Source organism: Coregonus lavaretus, assembly GCF_964263955.1.
Source record: "Coregonus lavaretus genome assembly, contig: HAP1_SCAFFOLD_2197, whole genome shotgun sequence".
In the NCBI taxonomy this organism is placed as follows: Eukaryota; Metazoa; Chordata; class Actinopteri; order Salmoniformes; family Salmonidae; genus Coregonus; species Coregonus lavaretus.
This window is the reverse complement of record NW_028161450.1, coordinates 11,711-36,048: the sequence shown is the minus strand read 5'-3', so window position 1 is coordinate 36,048 and position 24,338 is coordinate 11,711. Positions and strand designations below refer to the sequence as shown.

Sequence of the window (24,338 nt, the reverse complement as noted above, 5' to 3'; positions counted from 1 at the left end):
TGGAGTATAGAGTTTACAGCCTTCATCATCAATGCCATCAACATCATAATAATCATCATCATCATCATCAACCATCACCATCAACACCATAATCATCATAGCCATCAACCATCATCTTCATCATCACCATTAACCATCATCATCATCATCGAGACTGCTATGAGGCCAGACTGTTTGGTAATGATATAAGGAATAAGGAATAAGCAAGACAAACAGATCTGGGACCATCTGGTGAGTGGAATTCTCTTGGCCCAAGGGATTTGGTGAGTGTGCCCGGGCACCAACTGCACCTACATAAGGACAATGGCACTGTGTGCGTGCGGTGGTGTGATTGGAGGGAGGTGGATGACGCCAATGGAGAGTTGCATGGTGCAACGCTGCAAGCCACCGCTCACAGAAGTTTCATTGTGGGGTTTCACCGCTGGACTGAAAGGGTGCGCGGCCTTTTATACACACACGTCATTTCTAACCACACAGTCATTGCGATGATGCACGGAAGTTTCACACACACACACACACACTCACGCCCGTGGTTAATATCAGAACTTCTATGTTAACGATCGAGGAAATGAGAGGGAGAGAGACAGAGCGATGAAAGGGGAACCAAGTAAAAGTAGCTCAACGTCTGAAACTTCTTTGTTTCAGTAGGTCTTCCAGCCTTAATCTTAGTCATTGAAATTGCTATGGAGGATTGTACTGCTTAAAAACTTAAGAACGGGAAGCATTGAAATAGCGCACATAGAACAGATCTCCCACTTCTTCGACTTGCTTCAATGAGAATGACATATCTATAAAACACATTTCTATGTGAATTTGGTCGGGTCGCCCAAAAAGTTACACACATTGCAGCTTTAACCTAACCCTTGTTCTTAACCCTAACCTTCATTAATTTGCTATGCCTGAATTAGCATTTTTTTTCTTTAATGATCACATCCATCCTTCCATTGTCATGTGTTGTGGCATTTCCCGACAAGCTCTATGCCATCCTTATGACAATGTTGTGGGTGTGGCGAGGAGATTTGTTTCAGCTAGGCCTAAAAAAACAAACATTCACATTTGAGTCATTTTCCAACCCACATTCTTATCCAGTGTGACTTCTATTGCGATGTACAAGGGGAACAGAATGGCATACAAATTAGTTTCACAAGTAAAACCCTTCAAAAGTAAGGTATCGTTTTGACCGTAGGGCATATCAATCGCATAGCATTCTCAACATATCATCAATGCTTCTCTTTACTACTGTTTTTTTAGTAGACTTGTAAAGTATTTGCGAAAACGTCTTCCCAAAGAGTCCAATAGTGTGTTCACCTGACCTTTTCTTCTTTAGCCTTAGATCATAACTCATCTTCAGCGTTTCCTTTCAAAATTAGCGGAATTCGTCAAACCTCACGAGGCGACCTCAGATTAGAGAAATGATTAAGCTCTCACTTGTGGCTCTAACCAAACTCTCCCTCTTCACTCACGCACACCAGTGACTGACGTCAATATCAGTTCAAAAGTTCCTCACTGTCAAGTGTCAACCCAAGACTGCAACACCACACAACCTGCACTTACTAACGCAGCACAGTTTACGACATCAGAGTACTGTGTACTACTGGGAGAACATACACACACGCAGCTTTATTTTTATGACATTTCAGGACTTTTGGGGGAGGGGGAGTACACATTTTTGACAATTAAAAATCCTGTTTTCCCTAACCCTACCCCTTAACCTAACCCTAAACTTAAAATAGCATTTGAACAAATTCATGACATAAAAAAGTCCTGACTTTACAAAAAAAAGTTATTGTTTTCCCACCTTGTCAGGACATTGGGGTCCTGATAAATTAGGAAAACAAGCACACACACACTTCATTGTGAAAAAACAATCTTACCCATTTCCCTTTGTGGAAGTCATTCACTTTTTGACAACAATGCTAGGCCAGTTCGTTAGCGCTTGCTAACCTGGATTGGCAGGCTATGAGTATAATCTTATCAAGAGGGTGAGTTAAATGGACAGAAGCTATGCTGGGTTATTAATGAATGGGAATTGACTGGGTCTGTACAATACCTTGCTAACACCTAGGCTGTGTCCCAAATACCACCCTATTCCCTACATAATGAACTACTTTTGACCAGAAAGTAGTGCACTATATAGGGAATATGGTGCTATTTGGGACACAGCCCTATAGTACAGTGCTGCTAGGGGATCAAGGGTTAATGCTCAACCCAGCCAAAGGATAGTTTTCCGTGTTTTTTTTACAATCGCACCCCACCACCACCTACATCACCACACACCCTTCCGGCTGTCCACTAGTGCTGCGTCATCTCCCAGCAGACGTAGAGAATTCCCTCAAAAATAAAATGACCCCTAATAAGAGAGAAAATAGCAAACCCGGTGGTCTGATAATAGATCCAAGCTGAGTTTGAATGCAGGGAGCCCTCTTGGATTGGGTGAAAAGGGGGCGTGGGGTAGTTTGGCGCACATTATTAACGAATGCAGCTGTTTCGTATCAGCTTACCGCTAGGCCCGTACCACCTTCGCTACACAGAGTGTAGGCTACCCACTCCCACAGCATTTGTGTCAAGTCTTCCTGTTCCTCGTACAATGTGGTACTCATTGGATAAAGAGATGTGTGTAGATTGTTTTTTCTTTTTTTTGACCTTTCAACAGTACAACCCCATTTGCCACACAGCATCTGTGCCAAGTCTACTTGATCCGACATGAAAAAAGCTGCAGGATTTGTAGGTAGAGAGACAGAGGGGAGCTAGATGTTGAGATGAGTATGTGCTCACAACTTGCCTGTCTGCCAGAAACACTGTAGTTTGTCATGCTTGGATGTGAAACCTATCCATTATAGTTAAAGGCAACTCCGCTACCTTTTTCCGGAGACATGGGTGGAATGCGCTTTAGGTTTAAGGACACCAGTATTTGTTTGTGGGGCTCTAAGTAATGTTCGACTTGTACGAACATGCTAGTGTTCGGTTTGATCTCGAGACAGGTGATGGCAGTGAATCGGGGGCCTTATTCTATTTTCAGGTTCTATCTCATGCGGTTACTACTTTTAGTTCTACCATGGTTTTCTTCTCTTTTTTGTTGCTGCAATTGCTTTAAAAGTTTATTTGCCAAGTGGAGCAAGCCTAATCCCTCGTCCCTCAACACCACTGATACACCCAAAAGCGTACAAAGCGAAGCAGTACTGTATGAACATGTGCCCACACACACACACACACACACACAGTGTAAATACTGCACACATGCACCAACATACACAACCCACACACACACACACATTGAAAAACACATGATCTTGTGCTCTCCAAGGACTCACACAGCCACCATTTACCAGGAAACATTTCCACATGGATATTGTTCAAGTCTGCCTTAGTCAGACGAGTGCCTGAAATCCCTCTGGCAGATAGCAGATCCAAACTCAGAGACAGACAAGCCGAGGGTAGGAGAGGAGAAGGAATACAGGATCTCTCTCTCCCTCTCTCCCTGGTCTCCCTCTCCCCATCTGTCTCTCTCCCTCTCTACCTCCAAATGAACTCGAGTCAAGTTTTGGGCTGACTAGCACATGATCCTCAGATGAGGAAGCTGTGGCGTGCACCACGGACATTTTACTACGAGACAGAGAGCCAGTTTGGATTCTTCCCTTCCCTGTACTCTAGCCTCTTGGAGCTTCACCAGCAGCACACTGTTAAAAACTACAGCAGCAGTGGGCATGGAGTTGCTTAGCAATATCAACATTGTATTTTGTGTTTTCTTGCAATTCGGTTTTGGGTATTCTGAGACAAGGAGTATGCTGCAGTATGGAATTTACATTTTAGTCATTTAGCAGACGCTCTTATCCAGAGCGACTTACAGTTAAGTGAGTGCATACATTTTCATACTGGCCCCCCGTGGAAATTGAACCCACAACCCTGGCGTTGCAAGCGCAATGCTCTACCAACTGAGCTACACGGGGCCAATTTGAATCTATATGTTTGCATTTACATCTGAGTATAGTCCAAGTCTAAGTGTGTAGTTGCATTGATGTCTTCTGAGTGGGTCCAGACAGAAATTCCTCATGCAGATAGAAAATATTTGAAATCAGTCTGTAATTAAAATACCTATAGAATTAATTAAACTAAAACCGTATACTGCAGGGCAATTCCACAGTAACGGAATTAAGCTGAGACTGATTTTTCACTTTAAAATGTATACCAAACAAAAACCATTGATTTCAAAGTTTAACAAACCATACAACTCTATGCACAATGACTACTTTGAACGATCTACACAGTAAAAAACAAACAAACAAACAAATGTACTGGACAAACTGTGCAGATGCAAAGTTTGGTAACAGAATTACGGTAAAATCTCCTCCAGTTTTATTCTGTTACCCAATTTTGTATCTGCACAGTTCTTCCTGTAAATGTGTTATTGTAAAATGTTCTGTGTAAATTGTTAAAAGTAGTCCTTGTGCATTTAGTTCTATGGTTTGTTAAACGTTTAAATCAAATGGTTATGGTATACATTTTAAAGTGAAAAATTGGAGTCTGTGTAATTCCGTTACCATGGAATTGCGCTGCAACTAAACAACAGTAGCAGTTTTTCAAAGCAAAATGCAGTTGACCACTTAAGGTCTGATCGACAGCTGTAGATCAAAATACTCTGCCAGGCTCTAAGAGCTTGCCATACGAATGCTGGGAGTAAAGAGAAGCTTGCAGTGTGGACCCTAAAGCTCAGGAATACAATATGACGTCCATCTAACCTGGAGGAGGAAATTATTGTCCAAAAATAAACAAAAAAGTGGCACTGACCCAATGATAAAAACAGTGAATATGCACACTCACCGGGGATACGGCCGATGTTCTCCGCTGGTGCCAATAAGATTTTTGATCAATGAAGTTGAGAATTTTGAGAGATTAGTCTTTTCATTGTCTTCTCTTTTGTTTTACAAACTGTTTTCCGCAATTGTATTTTTAAATATTGCGATATGCCTGGCTGGGTCTCTCTGCTTTTCACTGACAGTCGCAACTCAACAATCATGTATTTGGTATTTGCCCCACGCTCTGCCCCAATTGCACTGTAGGCTATGCCATGTAAAACAACCCACTTTTTTTTTTGTATAGACAAGAGTAAGCTAATTAGGCCATATAATTTTGTCAATTTAATTCAATTTCCTTTAGGGAAAGCTTCCCCTAGCCTTATGGACGTGCCACCTATGTATTCTAACATCTTCAAATTGCTCTTCGGAATTCGTTAAGAAAGACGCAACTCGAATGCGATGGCGTGCATGTTCTGTTAAGATTAATTACCATAAACTAAATGTGATTTCTTTCATTCTGAGAATCGTGGGTGGATGCCCTAATCAGGTTACACAACCAATGTATATGCTCCGTACATTCTTTAAATGTCCGGTAAATGAAAATGCTGCCGGTCAAATGTTATTTGTACTTAACTAGACAAGTCAATTAAGAACAAATTCTTATTTACAATTACAGCCTACCAAGAGGCAAAAGGCCTCCTGCGGAGACAGGGGCTGGGATTAAAAATAAAAATTTAGGACAAAACACACATCACGACAAGAGAGACACCACAACACTACATAAAGAGAGGGCTAAGACAACAACACAACATGGCAGCAACACATGACAACACAGCATGGTAGCAACACAACATGACAACATGGTAGCAGCACAACATGGCAGCAACACATGACAACACAGCATGGTAGCAACACAACATGACAACAACATGGTAGCAACACAACATGGCAGCAACACATGACAACACAGCATGGTAGCAATACAACATGACAACAACATGGTAGCAACACAACATGGCAGCAACACAACATGACAACATGGCAGCAGCACAACATGGTAGCAGCCCAAACATTTTATAAACATTGTTAGGCACAGACAACAGCACGAAGGGCAAAAAGGTAGAGACAACAATACATCACGCGAAGCAACCACAAGTTACAGTGAGCGAACACACACACATTGTACATACACCATAGACATACTTCATTCACACACACAGTACATACCACATGTGAGCTATACACTAACGGTCAAAAGTTTGGACACACCTACTCATTCAAGGGTTTTTCTTTATTTTTACTATTTTCTACATTGTAGAATAATAGTGAACACATCAAAACTATGAAATAACACATATGGAATCATGTAGTAACCAAAAAAGTGTTAAACAAAGATTCTTCAAATAGCCACCCTTTGCCTTGATGACAGCTTTGCACACTCTTGACATTCTCTCAACCAGCTTCACCTGGAATGCTTTTCCAACAGTCTTGAAGGAGTTCCCACATATGCTGAGCACTTGTTGGCTGCTTTTCCTTGACTCTACGGTCCGACTCATCCCAAACCATCTCAACAGTTGATGTTGAGATGTGCAACTCTAATGAACTTATCCTCTTGTTAAGAGAATTTCTATCTCTAATTCAACCTAAGCTTGAATCATTACCAGAGGTTGTAATGCTCTGGTTTTAATCATAAATGATTCAAGGTCCACAACCAGCAAGAATGATCTGTATTTTTATTCATGGAGAGCTCTGGCGCCAAAACCCATACACTCCTGTTTTATACCTCTTGACACACAAAGGCACTTTGCTCCGCCCACCTTTAGGAGGCTTTCTTAAAACAGTTTCCACCTTTCTCCTTCACCCTGGAATGTTTAGTCCCGCCCCCCTCTGTTAGTGGGTTGATAATTCTATCACAGTTTACACATTTATACTGTATTTGGGGTGAAATCCTTTAGTCATTATTCTTAAAATACAAATTAATCTAACACCTCTGCAGCAGAGGTAACTCTGGGTCTTCCATTCCTGTGGTGGTCCTCATGAGAGCCAGTTTCATCATTGCGCTTGATGGTTTTTGAGACAAAGTGCTTGAAATGTTCCGTATTGACTGACCTTCATGTCTTAAAGCAGGGTTGCCCAACCCTGTTCCTGGAGAGCTCAGGTTAGTAACACCTGGGGTTGGAGCAAAAACCTACAGGGCGGTAGCTTTCCAGGAACAGGGTTGGGCAGTCCTGTCTTAAAGTAATGATGGACTGTCGTTTCTCTTTCCTTTTTGAGCTGTTCTTGCCATAATATAGACTTGGTCTTTTACCAAATAGGGCTATCTTCTGTATACACCCCTACCTTGTCACAACATAACTGATTGGCTCAAACACATTAAGAAGGAAAGAAATTCCATAAATTAACTTTTAAGAAGGCACACCTGTTCATTGAAATGCATTACAGGTGACTGGAGCTGGTTGAGAGAATGCCAAGAGTGTGCAAAGCTGTCAGCAAGGCAAAGGGTGGCTATTTGAAGAATCTCAAATATAAATATATTTTGATTTGTTTAACACTTTTTTGGTTACCACATGATTCCATATGTGTTATTTCATAGTTTTGATGTTTTCACTATTATTCTACAATGTAGAAAATAGTAAAACTAAAAGAAAAACCCAGTAGGTGTTCTAAAACATTTGATCGGTAGTATACATACACCAACACACAAACACAGACATACATGATTATTAGACGCACACCACTCACTACACAAATATGCCACCACAACCACACACAATTCTCCCTCTCTCTCTCTCCCTCTCTTGCTTATTCTCGCTCGTCACACACGTACACAAGCACACACACTCAAACAGTGGGCTGGCTAAAAGCTGCTCTGTTCCTAAACAGTGTGCTGGATAAAAGCTGCTCCGTTCCCAAACAGTGTGCTGGATAAAAGCTGCTCCGTTCCCAAACACTGGGCTGGCTAAAAGCTGCTCCATTCCCAAACAGTGGGCTGGATAAAAGCTGCTCCGTTCCTAAACAGTGTTCTGGATAAAAGCTGCTCCGTTCCTAAACAGTGTGCTGGATAAAAGCTGCTCCGTTCCCAAACAGTGTGCTGGATAAAAGCTGCTCCGTTCCCAAACAGTGGGCTGGATAAAAGCTGCTCCGTTCCCAAACAGTGTGCTGGATAAAAGCTGCTCCGTTCCTAAACAGTGTTCTGGATAAAAGCTGCTCCGTTCCCAAACAGTGGGCTGGATAAAAGCTGCTCCGTTCCCAAACAGTGTGCTGGATAAAAGCTGCTCCGTTCCCAAACAGTGTGCTGGATAAAAGCTGCTCCGTTCCCAAACAGTGGGCTGGATAAAAGCTGCTCCGTTCCCAAACAGTGGGCTGGATAAAAGCTGCTCCGTTCCCAAACAGTGTGCTGGATAAAAGCTGCTCTGTTCCCAAACAGTGGGCTGGATAAAAGCTGCTCCGTTCCCAAACAGTGTGCTGGATAAAAGCTGCTCCGTTCCCAAACAGTGGGCTGGATAAAAGCTGCTCTGTTTCCGCTCATTAAGACTTGTTTACTGTGTCATGGTAAAGGCCAGAGCCTCTTTAGGCAGATCAAAGGATCACAGCTGTTTTTCCCTCTTACTGTCAATGAGGATGCGGCCTGCTTTCACTCCACTCCACTCCTTCTTTTCGTGACAGGGGCTCAACCACAAATGGAGCCCCCCACAGACACACACCCCTAACATCCACAACAGCACCACAGTAAAGGCTGCCCATGTAAAAGCTTACAAGACCAGTGGCAGACAGACAGACAGGCAGGCAGACAGACAAGCCACTCCCCTGTACAACAGTACTGCATTCAAGGCAACTTCTGACATACACAACGAGTCAAACAAACCCGCAACACACACATGCAGTGATTGATACATGACCCCCAAAAACACAGAGAAACACATTTAAACCACCAAGCCTAATTAGACACACAACTCCATCATAGTAGGTACAGTCCAGTCGTGGTCAAAAGTTTTGAGAATGACACAAATACTAATTTTCACGAAGTCTGCTGCCTCGGTTTTGATGATGGCAATTTGCATATACTCCAGAATGTCATGGAGTGATCAGATGAATTGCAATTAATTGCAAAGTCCCTCTTTGCAATGAAAATGAACTTAATCCCCCAAAAACATTTCCACTGCATTTCATCCCTGCCACAAAAGGACCAGCTGCCATCATGTCAGTGATTCTCTCGTTAACACAGGTGAGAGTGTTGACGAGGACAAGGCTGGAGATCACTCTGTCATGCTGATTGAGTTAGAATAACAGACTGGAAGCTTTAAAAGGAGGGTGGTGCTTGAAATCATTGTTCTTCCTCTGTTAACATTTACATTTACGTCATTTAGCAGACGCTCTTATCCTTAACCATGGTTACCTGCAAGGAAACACGTGCCGTCATCATTGCTTTGCACAAAAAGGGCTTCACAGGCAAGGATATTGCTGCTAGTAAGATTGCACCGAAATCAAACATTTATCGGATCATCAATTGTTGTGAAGAAGGCGTCAGGGCACCCAAGAAAGTCCAGCAAGCGCCAGGACCGTCTCCTAAAGTTGATTCAGCTGCGGGATCGGGGCACCACCAGTGCAGAGCTTGCTCAGGAATGGCAGCAGGCAGGTGTGAGTGCATCTGCACGCACAGTGAGGCGAAGACTTTGAGGATGGCCTGGTGTCAAGAAGGGCAGCAAAGAAGCCACTTCTCTCCAGGAAACACATCAGGGACTGACTGATATTCTGCAAAAGGTACAGGGATTGGACTGCTGAGGACTGGGGTAAAGTCATTTTCTCTGATGAATCCCCTTTCCGATTGTTTGGGGCATCCGGAAAACACCTTGTCCGGAGAAGACGAGGTGAGCGCTACCATCAGTCCTGTGTCATGCCAACAGTAAAGCATCCTGAGACCATTCATGTGTGGGGTTGCTTCTCAGCCAAGGGAGTGGGCTCACTCACAATTTTGCCTAAGAACACAGCCATGAGAGCAATGAATAAAGAATGGTACCAACACATCCTCCGAGAGCAACTTCTCCCAACCATCCAAGAACAGTTTGGTGACGACCAATGCCTTTTCCAGCATGATGGAGCACCTTGCCATAAAGCAAAAGTGATAACTAAGTGGCTCGGGGAACAAAACATCGACATTTTGGGTCCATGGCCAGGAAACTCCCCAGACCTTAATCCCATTGAGAACTTGTGGTCGATCCTCAAGAGGCGGGTGGACAAACAAAAACCCACACATTCTGGACTGGTGGGTCTCTCACAAACACGGTTGTTCTGCTGTAGGACGCCCACAAGCCTCACAATACTATTCTGAAGGTAGCCGGGTACCAGTTTAAAAAATGAATGGAAGTACAGTGCATTCGGAAAGTATTCAGACCCCTTCCCATTTTCCACATTTTGTTACGTCACAGCCTTATTCTAAAATGGATTACATTCATTTTTTCATCACTCTACACACAATACTCCATAATGACAAAGTTAAAACAGGTTTTTATCAATTTTAGCAAATGTATTAAAAATAAAACAGATACCTTATTTACATAAGTATTCAGACCCTTTGCTATGAGACTCGAAATTGAGCTCAGGTGCATCCTGTTTCCATTGATTATCCTTGAGATGTTTCTTCAACTTGATTGGAGTCCACCTGTGGTAAATTCAATTGATTGGACATGATTTGGAAAGGCACATACACCTGTCTATATAAAGGTCCCACATTTGACAGTGCATGTCATAGCAAAAACCAAGCCATGAGGTCGAAGGAATTGTCCGTAGAGCTCCGAGACAGGATTGTGTCGAGGCACAGATCTGGGGGAAGGGTAACAAAAATGTCTGCAGCATTGAAGGTCCCCAAGAACACAGTGGCCTCCATCCTTCTTAAATGGAAGAAGTTTGGAACCACCAAGAGACTCTTCCTAGAGCTAGCCGCCCGGCCAAACTGAGCAATCGGGGGAGAAGGGCCTTGGTCAGGGCCAAGAACCCGATGGCCACTCGGACAGAACTCCAGAGTTCTTCTGTGGAGGTGGGAGAACCTTCCAGAAGGACAATCATCTCTGCAGCACTCCACCAATCAGGCCTTTATGGTAGAGTGGCCAGACGGAAGCCACTCCTCAGTAAAAGGCACATGACAGCCCGCTTGGCGTTTGCCAAAAGGCACCTAAAGGACTCTCAGACCATGAGAAATAAGATTCTCTGGTCTGATGAAACCAAGTTTGAACTTTTTGGCCTGAATACCAAGTATCATGTCTGGAGGAAACCTGGCACCATCCCTATGGTGAAGCATGGTGGTGGCAGCATCATGCTGTGGGGATGTTTTTCAGCGGCAGGGAATGGGAGACTAGTCAGGATCGAGGGAAAGATGATAGGAGCAAAGTACAGAGAGATCCTTGATGAAAACCTGCTCCAGAGCGCTCAGGACCTCAGACGGGGGCGAAGGTTCACCTTCCAACAGGACAACGACCCTAAGCACACAGCCAAGACAATGCAGGAGTGGCTTCGGGACAAGTCTCTGAATGTCCTTGAGTGGCCAAGCCAGAGCCCGGACTTGAACCCGATCGAACATCTCTGGAGACCTGAAGATAGCTGTGCAGCGACGCTCCCATCCAACCTGACAGAGCTTGAGAGGATATACAGAGAAGAATGGGAGAAACACCTCAAATACAGGTGTGCCAAGCTTGTAGCGTCATACCCAAGAAGAAGTGAGGCTGTAATCGCTGCCAAAATGTGCTTCAACAAATTACAATATTTTATTTATTTGCAAATATTTCTAAAAACCAGTTTTTGCTTTGTCATTATGGGGTATTGTGTGTAGATTGATGAAGAAGAAAAAATAATTTTATCAATTTTAGAATACGGCTGTAAAGGAGCAAAATGTGGAAAAAGTAAAGGGGTCTAAATACTTTCCAAATGCACTGTATATCTGGAGATAGTTTAGTGCCTAAAATAAAATATGGTTCCTGATCTTTCTTATATCTCTCAGATATATCCTATAGATATATTTATTTGACTATCTGTTTATCCATGTATGACGCTGTTATTCAATGTGTTTCTATGGGCTAATAGCAGTAAGGCCAAATTCAATGTTCATAAAATAATGTCCAAACATTTGACTGGTACTGTATATTTGTTTGTATTTATTTATTTTTGCTCAGAAAAACGCCAGTTGGGGGGCCGCCAGTTGGGGAACCCTGCCTTAAGGGGTCCTAAAATTCAAAATCAAATAGCTAAATGATCCTTGGTATGACCATCTTAATATAATTCAATATGTTAGCTTAGATGTAAGGATTAAGGTAATTAAAAGCACTGGGCCAGTACTGGCTGCCAATGGTTCTGGACCTAGATCCCTGGATTCCCTGCTTCCATCCTGCATGGCGAGGACAATGGATCCCCAGTGGTACCTGAGCGACATTAATGATTTCCAGTTGACTTGGCTTTGTCCTGGGACTGGGTCATTGACACCAAAATGGGAGGAGGTCACCCAGGTGACGGGGCAACCTGCCAGACTCAGCTGGGGGACGCAGTCCGTGACCTTTTGACAGAGTTCAACTCAAGCAGATTATTTGACTGATTTCTCGCTTTTCTTGTTACTCACAATCCTCCGCAGAGGGAGCATTTGGTAAGCCTGTTCTGTTGCTTTTTTCCACTCAATCGGGAAATAAGGAGTGAAAATGTGACTACATTACTATTTATGACATTAAAATGACAAACGACCTCGTTTGTTGGAAGAAAACGTGAGTCACAAATCCAGTTCTTAAGAAAAGAAGGGACCATACATGGCTCCTTAAACAATAACAGCACGGGCGTGCCGAGACTTGTCTTTCCTGTCCTTCCGAGCATTAAAAGCATTATTTTGCACTTGACTTATATTCCCTCTCTATCTTTCTCTTCCCCATTCTCTGATGATGAGTCAGTTGTAAGCGCTTACTGGAGTCTGAGACCGCTGCCAACTGGCAGCGACCTTAACCTCCTCTGCACTACCAATCCAGCTGAATTAACAACCGTTGATCAGTTACAAATGACAGCCGGGCCTGGTGCCATGACGTTGGGCACATGTTGAGAGAGATGCATGTGTAGTGGGGTGCTACTAGCATTTGACTTGGCCATTGTGGTGGCTGTAGGTCCCCTATTTGGTGTTCAATTGAGGAATTAGCTACTTGGACTTCAGACTTGGGCTTTAGCTCGGCAGGCTATGGCTCTCATGTAGCAATTGTGCAACCTTTACACAGGGTTTGTATTGGGTTCTACTTCGATGCACTCTGGCTGGGACATGTTTCGCAATTACAATTATTACACAGTAATCATGTTTCACTTTTTGATATATCAAAGTGCATCTTCCTGTACATCTTATAAATCAAATTCCAAGCAGGCAACTTGCAGCAGTAAATCTTCCCTGGAATTTATCTTTTAAATATCCTAAACCGATCAAATAAAGAAACACATCAACAAATAAATAATCAACGACAGCAGGGGGGACTCCAGGAGGTGCCTTCCAGAAACGGTGCTTGTCTTCTACTCTCCTTTCATCTCTCCTCCAGTGAAAAGAAAGCGAGCGAGCAGCTAAGCAAGACGCAGAGTGCTAACGACGACACTAGTATGTGACATTGTGTCAGCTCCAGCCCCGTGCAGCTGTTTCCCCTTCTCCCGTCAGCTCGTAGCTCCGCACACTCCAAGCCTCCCAAGAATGCCTGGGAAAGTTCTGAGGGGGGAGAACAGACAGGGGATTCTCTGGATATCAATGGCTGAGGCCCAGCCCTCTACCACACAGCGGGGGGAAAAACAGCTTATTTTGCACGTTTTTCTTGCAAAACTTCTGTCTTGTCTTATGTTTTAATTAGCATGCTTGGTTGACTTAGACTCGTTTTCCGAGCAGTCAGACGCCGACATAAGAGGGGAAGTGACTGTGAAGGAGTTATCATTTGCATGGTAGGAAGGAGGTTTCAGATTGGAAGGAACTGGCAAGATTGGGTTGACTGAGCTCGAGGTCTTTTATCACATAATGATAATGTGTATCAAAGCAGCAATACCATCTGAGGTAGGTAGCTATGGTCCATACCTCCATAAAGATACCAATACATTAGGTCTTTCTCCCTCCAGCAATCCTTCACTGGTCCATCATCCCCACACTCATCCATTATACTGGATGATGTGCCGTCAACATCATCCAGTTTAAAGCCCACCTCCCAACCTCGTCACTCTGTGACCGCATATATTCACCTTCTCTGAGTATTATCACCTTCCGCATTTGGTAACGTTAATGATATTATTGGCAACTGCACTTGAAGAGACGGAAATAAATCTGCCCTTTCTCTACCAGTCATTGGATAGCTCTGAATAAAAGTACTGAAAATCATAGGACCTAGGTCATCTGCTTGACTGTGTTGGCCATCTGAGCAAAAGCTTAGGCATTAGTTCAGGGAGCTTTATGCAAATCTTCAGGTTTAAGGTAAGGTTACTCATCAAGTGAGCTTGGTTCACCAATCCACATAGTGATACATAGTGAAAAATGGGTCTTCAGTCATTCTTATGGAGATGGAGCTTGATACTTAAGCCTGGATAATACTAGCCTAAATGGTTGTTTATAGACAAATGACACCAGAGTCAAATATACATAATTACATTGCATGTTAGAGTTTTTCGTCATGAATCTTGTTTTGGAGGCAGCTCTGCAGAGCGGTCACTAGCTGGCACAGCTACAAAGTAGTAAAATCTGATTTTAAACCTAACCCTAACCTTAACTCATAACCTTAACCACACTGCTAACCCTAATGCCTAACCTTAATTTAAGACCAAAAAGCTACTTTTTGTTTTCATAAATTTTTACAATATAGACCATTTTGACTTTGCAGCTGGCCTATCTAAGGGGAAATTGCTCACTTCTGCCTCCAGGACAAGACTCGTGACAAACTTCAACCTGCTCAATACTTGGTAATAAGGACATACAATGGCTTGCAAAAGTATTCACCCCCCTTGGCATTTTTCCAATTTTGTTGCCTTACAACCTGGAATTAAAATTGATTTATTGGGTGTTGGTATCATTTGATTTACACCTAGGTGTCTGGTTAGACTGTAAACTCAACTTCCAGACTCACATAAAGAATCTCCAATCCAAAGTTAAATCTAGAATCGGCTTCCTATTTCGCAACAAAGCCTCCTTCACTCATGCTGCCAAACATGCCCTCGTAAAACTGACTATCCTACCGATCCTTGACTTCGGCGATGTCATTTACAAAATAGCCTCCAACACTCTACTCAGCAAATTGGATGTAGTCTATCACAGTGCCATCCGTTTTGTCTCCAAAGCCCCATACACTACCCACCACTGTGACCTGTACGCTCTTGTTGGCTGGTCCTCACTACATGTTCGTCGTCAAACCCACTGGCTCCAGGCCATCTATAAATCACTGCTAGGCAAATCCCCGCCTTATCTTAGCTCATTGGTCACCATAGCAGCACCCACCCGTAGTCTGCGCTCCAGCAGGTATATCTCACTGGTCATTCCCAAAGCCAACACCTCCTTTGGCCGCCATTCCTTCCAGTTCTCTGCTGCCAATGACTGGAACGAATTGCAAAAATCTCTGAAGCTGGAGACTCTTATCTCCCTCAATAACTTTAAGCATCAGTTGTCAGAGCACCTTACCGATCACTGCACCTGTACACAGCCCATCTGAAATTAGCCCACCCAACTACCTCATCCCTATATTGTTATTTATTTTGCACCCCAGTATCTCTATTTGCACATAATCTCTTGCACATCTAGCATTCCAGTGTTAATACTATTGTAATTATTTTGCACTATAGCCTATTTATTGCCTTACCTCCATAACTTGCTACATTTGCACACACTGTATATATATTTTCTGTTGTATTTTTGACTTTATGTTTTTTACCCCATATGTAACTCTGTGTTGTTTTTATTGCACTGCTTTGCTTTATCTTGGCCAGGTCGCAGTTGTAAATGAGAACCTGTTCTCAACTGGCTTACCTGGTTAAATAAAGGTGAAATAAAAAAAATAAAAAAAAGAATACACAACATGCCTACCACTTTGAAGATGCAAAATAATTTTTGGGGTGAAACAAACAAGAAATAACACAAAAAAAACTGAAATACTTGAGCGTTATCTTCTGTATGGTGCCTAATGAACACGACCAAGTTCCGACTGTTAAGTAACTCAACCCATATCTGTTGTTTAAATCCTCTCCTCCCCATCTCCCTCCTCAATTTCTCTCTCCCCTAGGCCTCACCCTCTATTCACCAAAGTCAATACTTTGTAGAGCCACCTTTTGCAGCAATTACAGCTGCAAGTCTCTTGGGGTATGTCTTATAAGCTTGGCACATCTAGCCACTGGGATTTTTGCCCATTCTTCAAGGCAAAACTGCTCCAGCTCCTTCAAGTTGGATGGGTTCCGTTGGTGTACAGCAATCTTTAAGTCATACCACAGATTCTCAATTGGATTGAGGTCTGGGCTTTGACTAGGCCATTCCAAGACATTTAAATGTTTCCCCTTAAACCACTCGAGTGTTGCTTTAGCAGTATGCTTATGGTCATTGTCCTGCTGGAAGGTGAACCTTCGCCCCAGTCTCAAATCTCTGGAAGACTGAAACAGGTTTCCCTCAAGAATTTCCCTGTATTTAGCACCATCCATCATTCCTTCAATTCTGACCAGTTTCCCAGTCCCTGCCGATGAAAAACATCCCCACAGCATGATGCTGCCACCACCATGCTTCACTGTGGGGATGGTGTTCTCGGGGTGATGAGAGGTGTTGGGTTTGCGCCAGACATAGCGTTTTTCTTGATGGCCAAAAAGATCAATTTGTCTCATTTGACCAGAGTACCTTCTTCCATATGTTTGGGGAGTCTCCCACATGCCTTTCGGCGAACACCAAACGCTTATTGCTTATTTTTTTCTTTAAGCAATGGCTTTTTTCTGGCCACAGATACTCCAATCTCCGCTCTGGAGCTTTGCAACTCCTTCAGGGTTATCTTTGGTCTCTTTGTTGCCTCTCTGATTAATGCCCTCCTTGCCTGGTCCATGAGATTTGGTGGGCGGCCCTCTCTTGGCAGGTTTGTTGTGGTGCCATATTCTTTCAATTTTTTTATAATTCTTTTCAAATTTTCTGATATTTTTTTATAACCCAACCCTGATCTGTACTTCTCCACAACTTTGTCCCTGACCTGTTTGGAGAGCTCCTTGGTCTTTATGGTGCCGCTTGCTTGGTGGTGCCCCTTGCTTAGTGGTGTTGCAGACTCTGGGGCCTTTCAGAACAGGTGTATATATACTGAGATCATGTGACAGATCATTTGACACTTAGATTGCACACAAGTGGACTTTATTTAACTAATTATGTGACTTCTGAAGGTAATTGGTTGCAACAGATCTTATTTAGGGGCTTCATAGCAAAGGGGGTGAATACATATGCACGCACTACCTTTCCGTTATTTATTTTTTTAGTATTTTTTTCATTTCACTTCACCAATTTGGACTATTTTGTCCATTACATGAAATCCAAATAAAAATCAATTTAAATTACAGGTTGTAATGCAACAAAATAGGAAAAACGCCAAGGGGGATGAATACTTTTGCAAGGCACTGTACATCTTTTGATCACTAAGTGTAGTTCAGTCCCGGGTCAGTCTTAGGTTCTCTTTTGGCGGTTGTGTGTGTGTGTCATATTCCACAAAACCACAGTATACAAAACCACTAATACATTGCTCTCATAACACTGATGAAGCAGATGTTGACTTTTAATGGGCTCGGGGGCGTCGTCACGATTGAACTGGCCTGTATCTTCAGACACGCGGGTCCCTGTTGATCTGGATTTGTTTTGACCTTCCTCTTGCAGTTGCCAAAATTGTTGCGTTGGTATTTCACCTCTGACTCCAGGCCCTAGTTTCGTCAATCACGCACACTGTCAGTGCCCAGTCTACAGTTTATTCAAATAACTGTGAGTGACAATGGGGTATTTTTGTGCCGTTTTGAATGACAGCGGCTTCCAGAAATGGTCTGTTCCATTTTAAGAGCGCTGTCCTACACACGCCCTCGCTGCGTCCAGGGACCAAGTGGGCCGAACCACGGCATACAGGCGGGTGGAGGTGGGTGATATCCAATTACCAAAGAGCAATGAGTTAAAGTATGAGTGAGATGGTCTAAAAATACAAGCGTCTATATCGGGCCTCTGGGTCACTCATTTTGCATTTTTGTAGTGTTCTGTGTGACAGCTGCGTTGCGTCAGATTGGATAACTGTGAAAACAGCATGTAAAAGCCATCAGTCCACGGCCTGCTTTCTATGAAAGAGACCCTAGAAGAGCATTCAGTACTCACACAGGCTCAGAGTGGTTTCAGGCAGTTGAAAGAAAGACACATCTTTGGACTTTAGTTCCACCTATGAGCATCTGCAAATAGCAACAAATGTCAAAACTTTTTGGAGCAGCCATTTTGGTTCTCTGGATCAACACCAGACCAGTGCAAAACAAGGAGAGGTCACTTCCCTGTGAACTTTGATTACCTCCTAGCCTTCTCATTAGCATGATGCCTATGTACTGTAGCAGCCCATGGGAATTCCATGAAGGTCTCTGAAATGTGCACTGCATCTTGGCATGTCACGCCAATACTATTCCAAACCAAAGGGTGAGAGGAGCTGTTCGCTTTCCCAATGCTGGGGGTGTTAACCCCCCTCAGACCCTGGTTGTAGCACTCACCACTGGCCCCTGCCCACAACGCAGCTGACACGTGACTAATTTTAGCGAGGTATTGGGCTTGGTATGTCCAGGCATCCTAACAACCTCCAACCACCACCCAGTTCCCCTCATACCTCCCCTTCAGCGATCACCCCTGCTCTGGTAACACACACGTCGTATTCATTTATACCACAGCATCAGTGACAAATCAACAAGAGCACCATGACGCGCATCATACTCCGATTTCACTGTAAACAAATGGATCTCTCACATCGAAACCTTGGCTAACATCTGGTTGTCATTTTCTGGTTGTCGAAAAGGAGAACGTGTAATACAACCTGTTATTTTACACATTAGTAAGGCTGTTGTTTCACTTTTATTTGTATTTGTTATTTTTTCAAACACAGATTAAACCACAAAGACCAGGGAGGTTTAACAATGACTCGCAAAGAAGGGTACCTAGTGGTATATGGGTAAAAAAATAAATTGCAGACATTGAATATCCCTTTGAGCATGGTGAAGTTATTAATTACACTTTGGATGGTGTATCAATACACCCAGTCACTACAAAATAAATAGCAGACATTGAATATCCCTTTGAGCATGGTGAAGTTATTAATTACACTTTGGATGGTGTATCAATACACCCAGTCACTACAAAGATACAGGCGTCCTTTCTACCTCAGTTGCCGGAGAGGAAGGAAACCACTCAGGGAGTTCACCATGATGCCAATTATTACTTTAAAACAGTTACAGAGGCTGTGATAGGAGAAAACTGAGGATGGTTCAACAACATTGTAGTTACTTCACAATACAAACCTGATTGACAGAACGAAAACAAGGCACTAAAGCAATACTGCATAAAATGTAGGCTAAGCAATTCACTTTTTTTCCTGAATACAAAGCGTTATGTTTGGGGCAAATCCAATGCAACACATTACTGAGTACCACTCTCCATATTTTCAAGCATAGTGGTGGCTGCATCATGTTATGGGTATGCATGTAATCGTTAAGGACTGGGGAGTTTTTCAGGATAAAACATTTATGGAATGGAGCTAAGCACAGGAAAAATCCTACAGGAAAACCTGGTTCAGTCTGCTTTCCACCAGACACTGGGAGATAATTCACCTTTTAGCAGGACAATAACCTAAAACACAAGGCCAAATCTACACTGCAGTTGCTTAGCAAGAAGACAGTGAATGTTCCTGAATGTCCGAGTTACAGTTTTGACTTAAATCTACTTGAAAATCTATGGCAAGACCTGAAAATGGTTATCTAGCAATGATCAACAACCAATTTGACAGAGCTTGAATAATTTGAAAAGAATAATGGGCAAATGTTGCAGAATTCAGGAGTGGAAAGCTCTTGAAAACTTACCAAGAAAGACTCACAGCTGCAATCGCTGGCAAGGTGCTTCTACAAAGTATTGACTCAGGGGTGTGAATACTTGTGTAAATGAGATATTTCTGTATGTCATTCTCAATAAATTTGCAAAAATTTCTAAAACCTTGTTTTCACTTTGTCATTATGGGGCATTGTATGGATATGGGTGAGAGGAAAAATCTATTTAATCCATTTTGAAAATCAGGCTGAAACACAACAAACTCTGTAATAAGTCAATGGGTATGAATACTTTCTGAAGGCACTGTATTCTAGTGAAAGCACTCCAAATCAATTTACATTGTCAGAATATTCAAAATTTATAGCAGCTATAAAAATATAATTTGAGCGTGAGTTGAGCATAAAAACAACGTTTCCCATACGTACTCTGGTAGTTTTGGTGTGGTAAATTGTTGCAACATAGGCTACTACAGTCGAATTTGACCAACCTTGTTTTCGTCCAAAGCTGCCAGTCCGTCAGGCAGCCAAACTGCCATACCCTGTAACTACAGTATTCTTTGACGAATGATTCCGCGCAAAATCTAGATTTATAACTTTTTTTGACAATTCAACAGAACGCATGAGACCCAGGGAGACAGTGGAAAACACTCCCTGAACGAAACAAAATATGCAGCTGAAATGACAGCCGAGTCCCGCTCTACTTTGTAACTTTTGTCACCAAGTCAAGTGCTGGACTGTTTGCAAGTTTCCAACTATGTTGTCTACAATGACAATGGTTCTAAAAAAGTAATGAATTCAACATGTTTGAGTATCTTACCTGATTTTGCAGAGTATTTTCTCTTCACGCTGACGTTTTGGAATAAGGAAGGTGTAAACAGAGTTACATTATTCCGTGTTGTGCAACTCCGCCTTCGACAGCTCTAAAGTTCTCTCTCTCTACTCTCTGTCTCGCTCCTCTTTTACTGTTGCATGCCACGCAGGCCACTCAAAACGAATTATTCTTTTAATGGGAGGAGAAACCGTAGGAGGAAGGTCGCTCGTGCAGTCAATTCAATAGTCGAGGGCGCGAATCAACGTCACATGGACTGCATTTTTATAGAAAATTGGGTCAAACGTCAAACAGCACAGAAACTCAACCCACTGCATATTTCTGATGGATAGAGAAATAGGCTGCGAGAATATTTGACAATGTAGCATATCTATAGCCTACTGAGTTTCATAAAGTTATGTCAAATAGTATATATATATATATATATATATATATATATATATATATATATATATATATATATATATATATATATATATTAACCACTATCACGAATCCCATTCTGCTGAAACCTTTTTTTCTCCAGAGTAGGCCTAATAGTTATACAGCCAGGGCACGTGAAGCATTGTCACGCACTTTCGATATAGATATAATTGATCACCTACAAAGTTAATTTATGTAACTTCCGTATTACACTTTTTTATCTTCATGATATACACCAAACATATGTTATTTATCAACTTGTATTGTTGTATTATTGTTTGATTGCATACGTTGTTTAGATTAGTCTATGTGACTGTTTTGAATTATGCATATAAAGATTACTGTATAGGCATAGCCTATGTTCAGACATCTTTTACAGGTAATTGGTTGAGAACTATGCAAGGAAGGATGGTTATCATAAAGTATCTTGTGTCAACACTTCAGACTGAGGATAACCTGGCAAATATGTTTTGTCAGATCTCACCTGACTGAATACATTTGTTTATTTCGTATTGAGTAGTTATACAACTCAATTTGACATTCTATATCAAGAATATCTACAAGAAATCTCTTTGAACTTTAATCTTGTGTGTTGACCTGCCTTATAATACCTATTAGATTAACATTTAAATAAAACAATTAGATCAAAATAACCCTACAATAACCCCAGTGTCCTTCGAACCTACCAACAGATATACAGTACACATTGTGATAGGCTGTGTAGTACAGTACATTCTGTCGTAGGATTGCATTGATAGACTTCTCTCTGACTTATCCCCGCTTTTAGCCAAGCAACAGTTCAAGGAAAGATACATTCTCATAAAGGAACTCTTGTTTGGAGACATTCCCAATAGTTGTGCTCTGGTGATTTGTGTAATGTCTTGTACGACCTGGGGCTGTGCATGTTGTGAAACATATTTTTTCTCCCCAGGAAAAGTATTTGCATCGCACTGATTCGGAGGCCCACAGCTTTCGAGGCGAGTGGTAGGACAAGCAGACACTTGCTCATAATGTCTCTGACACAAGAATGAGTAACATGGCCTGCATATCCTGTAGGGCAGGGTTTCTCAAACTCGGTCCTGGGGCCTCCCAGGGGTGCACGTTTAGTTTTTTGCTCTAGCACTACACAGCTGATTCAAATAATCAAAGCTTGATGATGAGTTGATTATTTGAATCAGCTGGTCACTAATAATGTTTACATAATGTTTTACCCACTTTATATGTACAGTGAATACTGTATTCTAGTCATGGCTTATCCCGTATGACTAATGCTTTACACACCTTTTCTATTCGTATACTGTCCATACTGTCTTTACACACCATTACATGTATATATATTTATATACATTATATACCCTACCAGTCAAAAGTTTGGACACACCTACTCATTCAAGGGTTTTTCTTAATTTTTACTATTTTCTACATTGTAGAATAGTAGTGAAGACAACAAAACTATGAAATAACACATATGGAATCATGTAGTAACCATCAAGCGCTATGATGAAACTGGCTCTCATGAGGACCGGCACAGGAAAGGAAGACCCAGAGTTACCTCTGCTTCAGAGGATAAGTTCATTAGAGTTACCAGCCTCAGAAATTGCAGCCCAAATAAATGCTTCACAGAGTTCAAGTAACAGACACATCTCAACATCAACTGTTCAGAGGAGACTGCGTGAATCAGGCCTTCATGGTCGAATTGCTGCAAAGAAACCACCACTAAAGGACACCAATAAGAAGAGACTTGCTTGGGCCAAGAAACACGAGCAATGGACATTAGACCGGTGGAAATCTGTCCTTTGACCTGGAGTCCAAATTTGAGATTTTTGGTTCCAACCGCCGTGTCTTTGTGAGACGCAGAGTAGGTGAACAGATGATCTCTGCATGTGTGGTTCCCACCGTGAAGCATAGAGGAGGAGGTGTGATGGTGAGGGGGTGCCTTGCTGGTGACACTGGCTGTGATTTATTTAGAATTCAAGGACACTTAACCAGCATGGCTACCACAGCATTCTGCAGCAATACGCCATCCCATCTGGTTTGGGCTTCGTGGGACTATCACTTGTTTTTCAACAGGACAATGACCCAACACACCTCCAGGCTGTGTAAGGGCTATTTGACCAAGAAGGAGAGTGATGGAGTGCTGCATCAGATGACCTGGCCTCCACAATCACCCGACCTCTAACCAATTAAGATGGTTTGGGATGAGTTGGACCTCAGAGTGAAGGAAAAGCAGCCAACAAGTGCTCAGCATTCCAGGTGAAGCTGGTTGAGAGAATGCCAAGCGTGTGCAAAGCTGTCATCAAGGCAAAGGGTGGCTACTTTGAAGAATCTGAAATATAAAACATATTTTGATTTGTTTAACACTTTTTTGGTTACTACATGATTATATATGTGTTATTTCATAGTTTTGATGTCTTCACTATTATTCTACAAGGTAGAAAATAGTAAAAAAGAAAGAAAAACCCTTGAATTAATAGGTGTATCCAAACTCTTGACTGGTACTGTATATATATATATATATTCGGGTCTCTGACATTGCTTGTTCTGATATTTCTTAATTATTATTATTTTTTTCTGGATTATGTGTGTATACTTTTTTACATTTAATTCCTAGGTATCACTGCTCTGTTGGAGCATTTCGCTGCACCTGCGATAACATCTGCAAATCTGTATACGTGACCAATAAAATGTGATTTGATTTGATGTTAGTTTATGACAAATGACATAACACTATTGCGCTACTGGCAGCAATAAGGGTGACGTTGGTTCTTAAAATGTAAAAATGGCACTATCGTTTATGTCACTTGGCAAATTTAGCCGATTACACGGGTGACACAGATTCAAAGCTTTCACATCAATCATGACAGATGCCCTGGATGGATCAAAGTCCATATGTTACCGTAATGTAGTTGGTTGGCGTGCTATCAGCCTAGTAGGGCCTACAGTTGCTGTACTCGTTTTAAGTGTCTTGTCAACAACTAGAACTCTTCTGGCTCAATTCGCTCTCTCTTCCCCCTCCTCCTCCTCTCTCTTTCCCCTCCTCCTCCTCTCTCCTCCTCCTCCTCTTTCCTCCTCCTCCTCTCTCCTCCTCCTCCTCTCTCCTCCTCCCCTCCTCCTCCTCTCTCTTCCTCCTCTTCTCTCTTCCCCCTCCTCCTCCTCTCTCTTCCCCCTCCTCCTCCTCCTCCTCTCTCCTCCTCCTCCTCCTCCTCCTCCTCTCTCTTCCTCCTCTTCTCTCCTCCTCCTCCTCCTTTCTCCTCCTCCTCCTC

The 24,338-nt window shown here is 42.4% G+C and overlaps 1 protein-coding gene across 1 annotated transcript in view; it reads right to left on the bottom strand.

The window, feature by feature from the left end:
• The window catches only part of LOC311120653 (serine/threonine-protein kinase Nek6-like), a gene marked incomplete at its 3' end in the record, with an annotated part of 65,727 nt that extends 44,940 nt beyond the window's left edge, over positions 1–20,787 (bottom strand). Inside the window, exon 1 of the mRNA XM_084195238.1 lies at positions 20,641–20,787. The remainder of the gene's footprint in view (positions 1–20,640) is intronic.
• Positions 20,788–24,338: the final 3,551 nt, after the last annotated feature.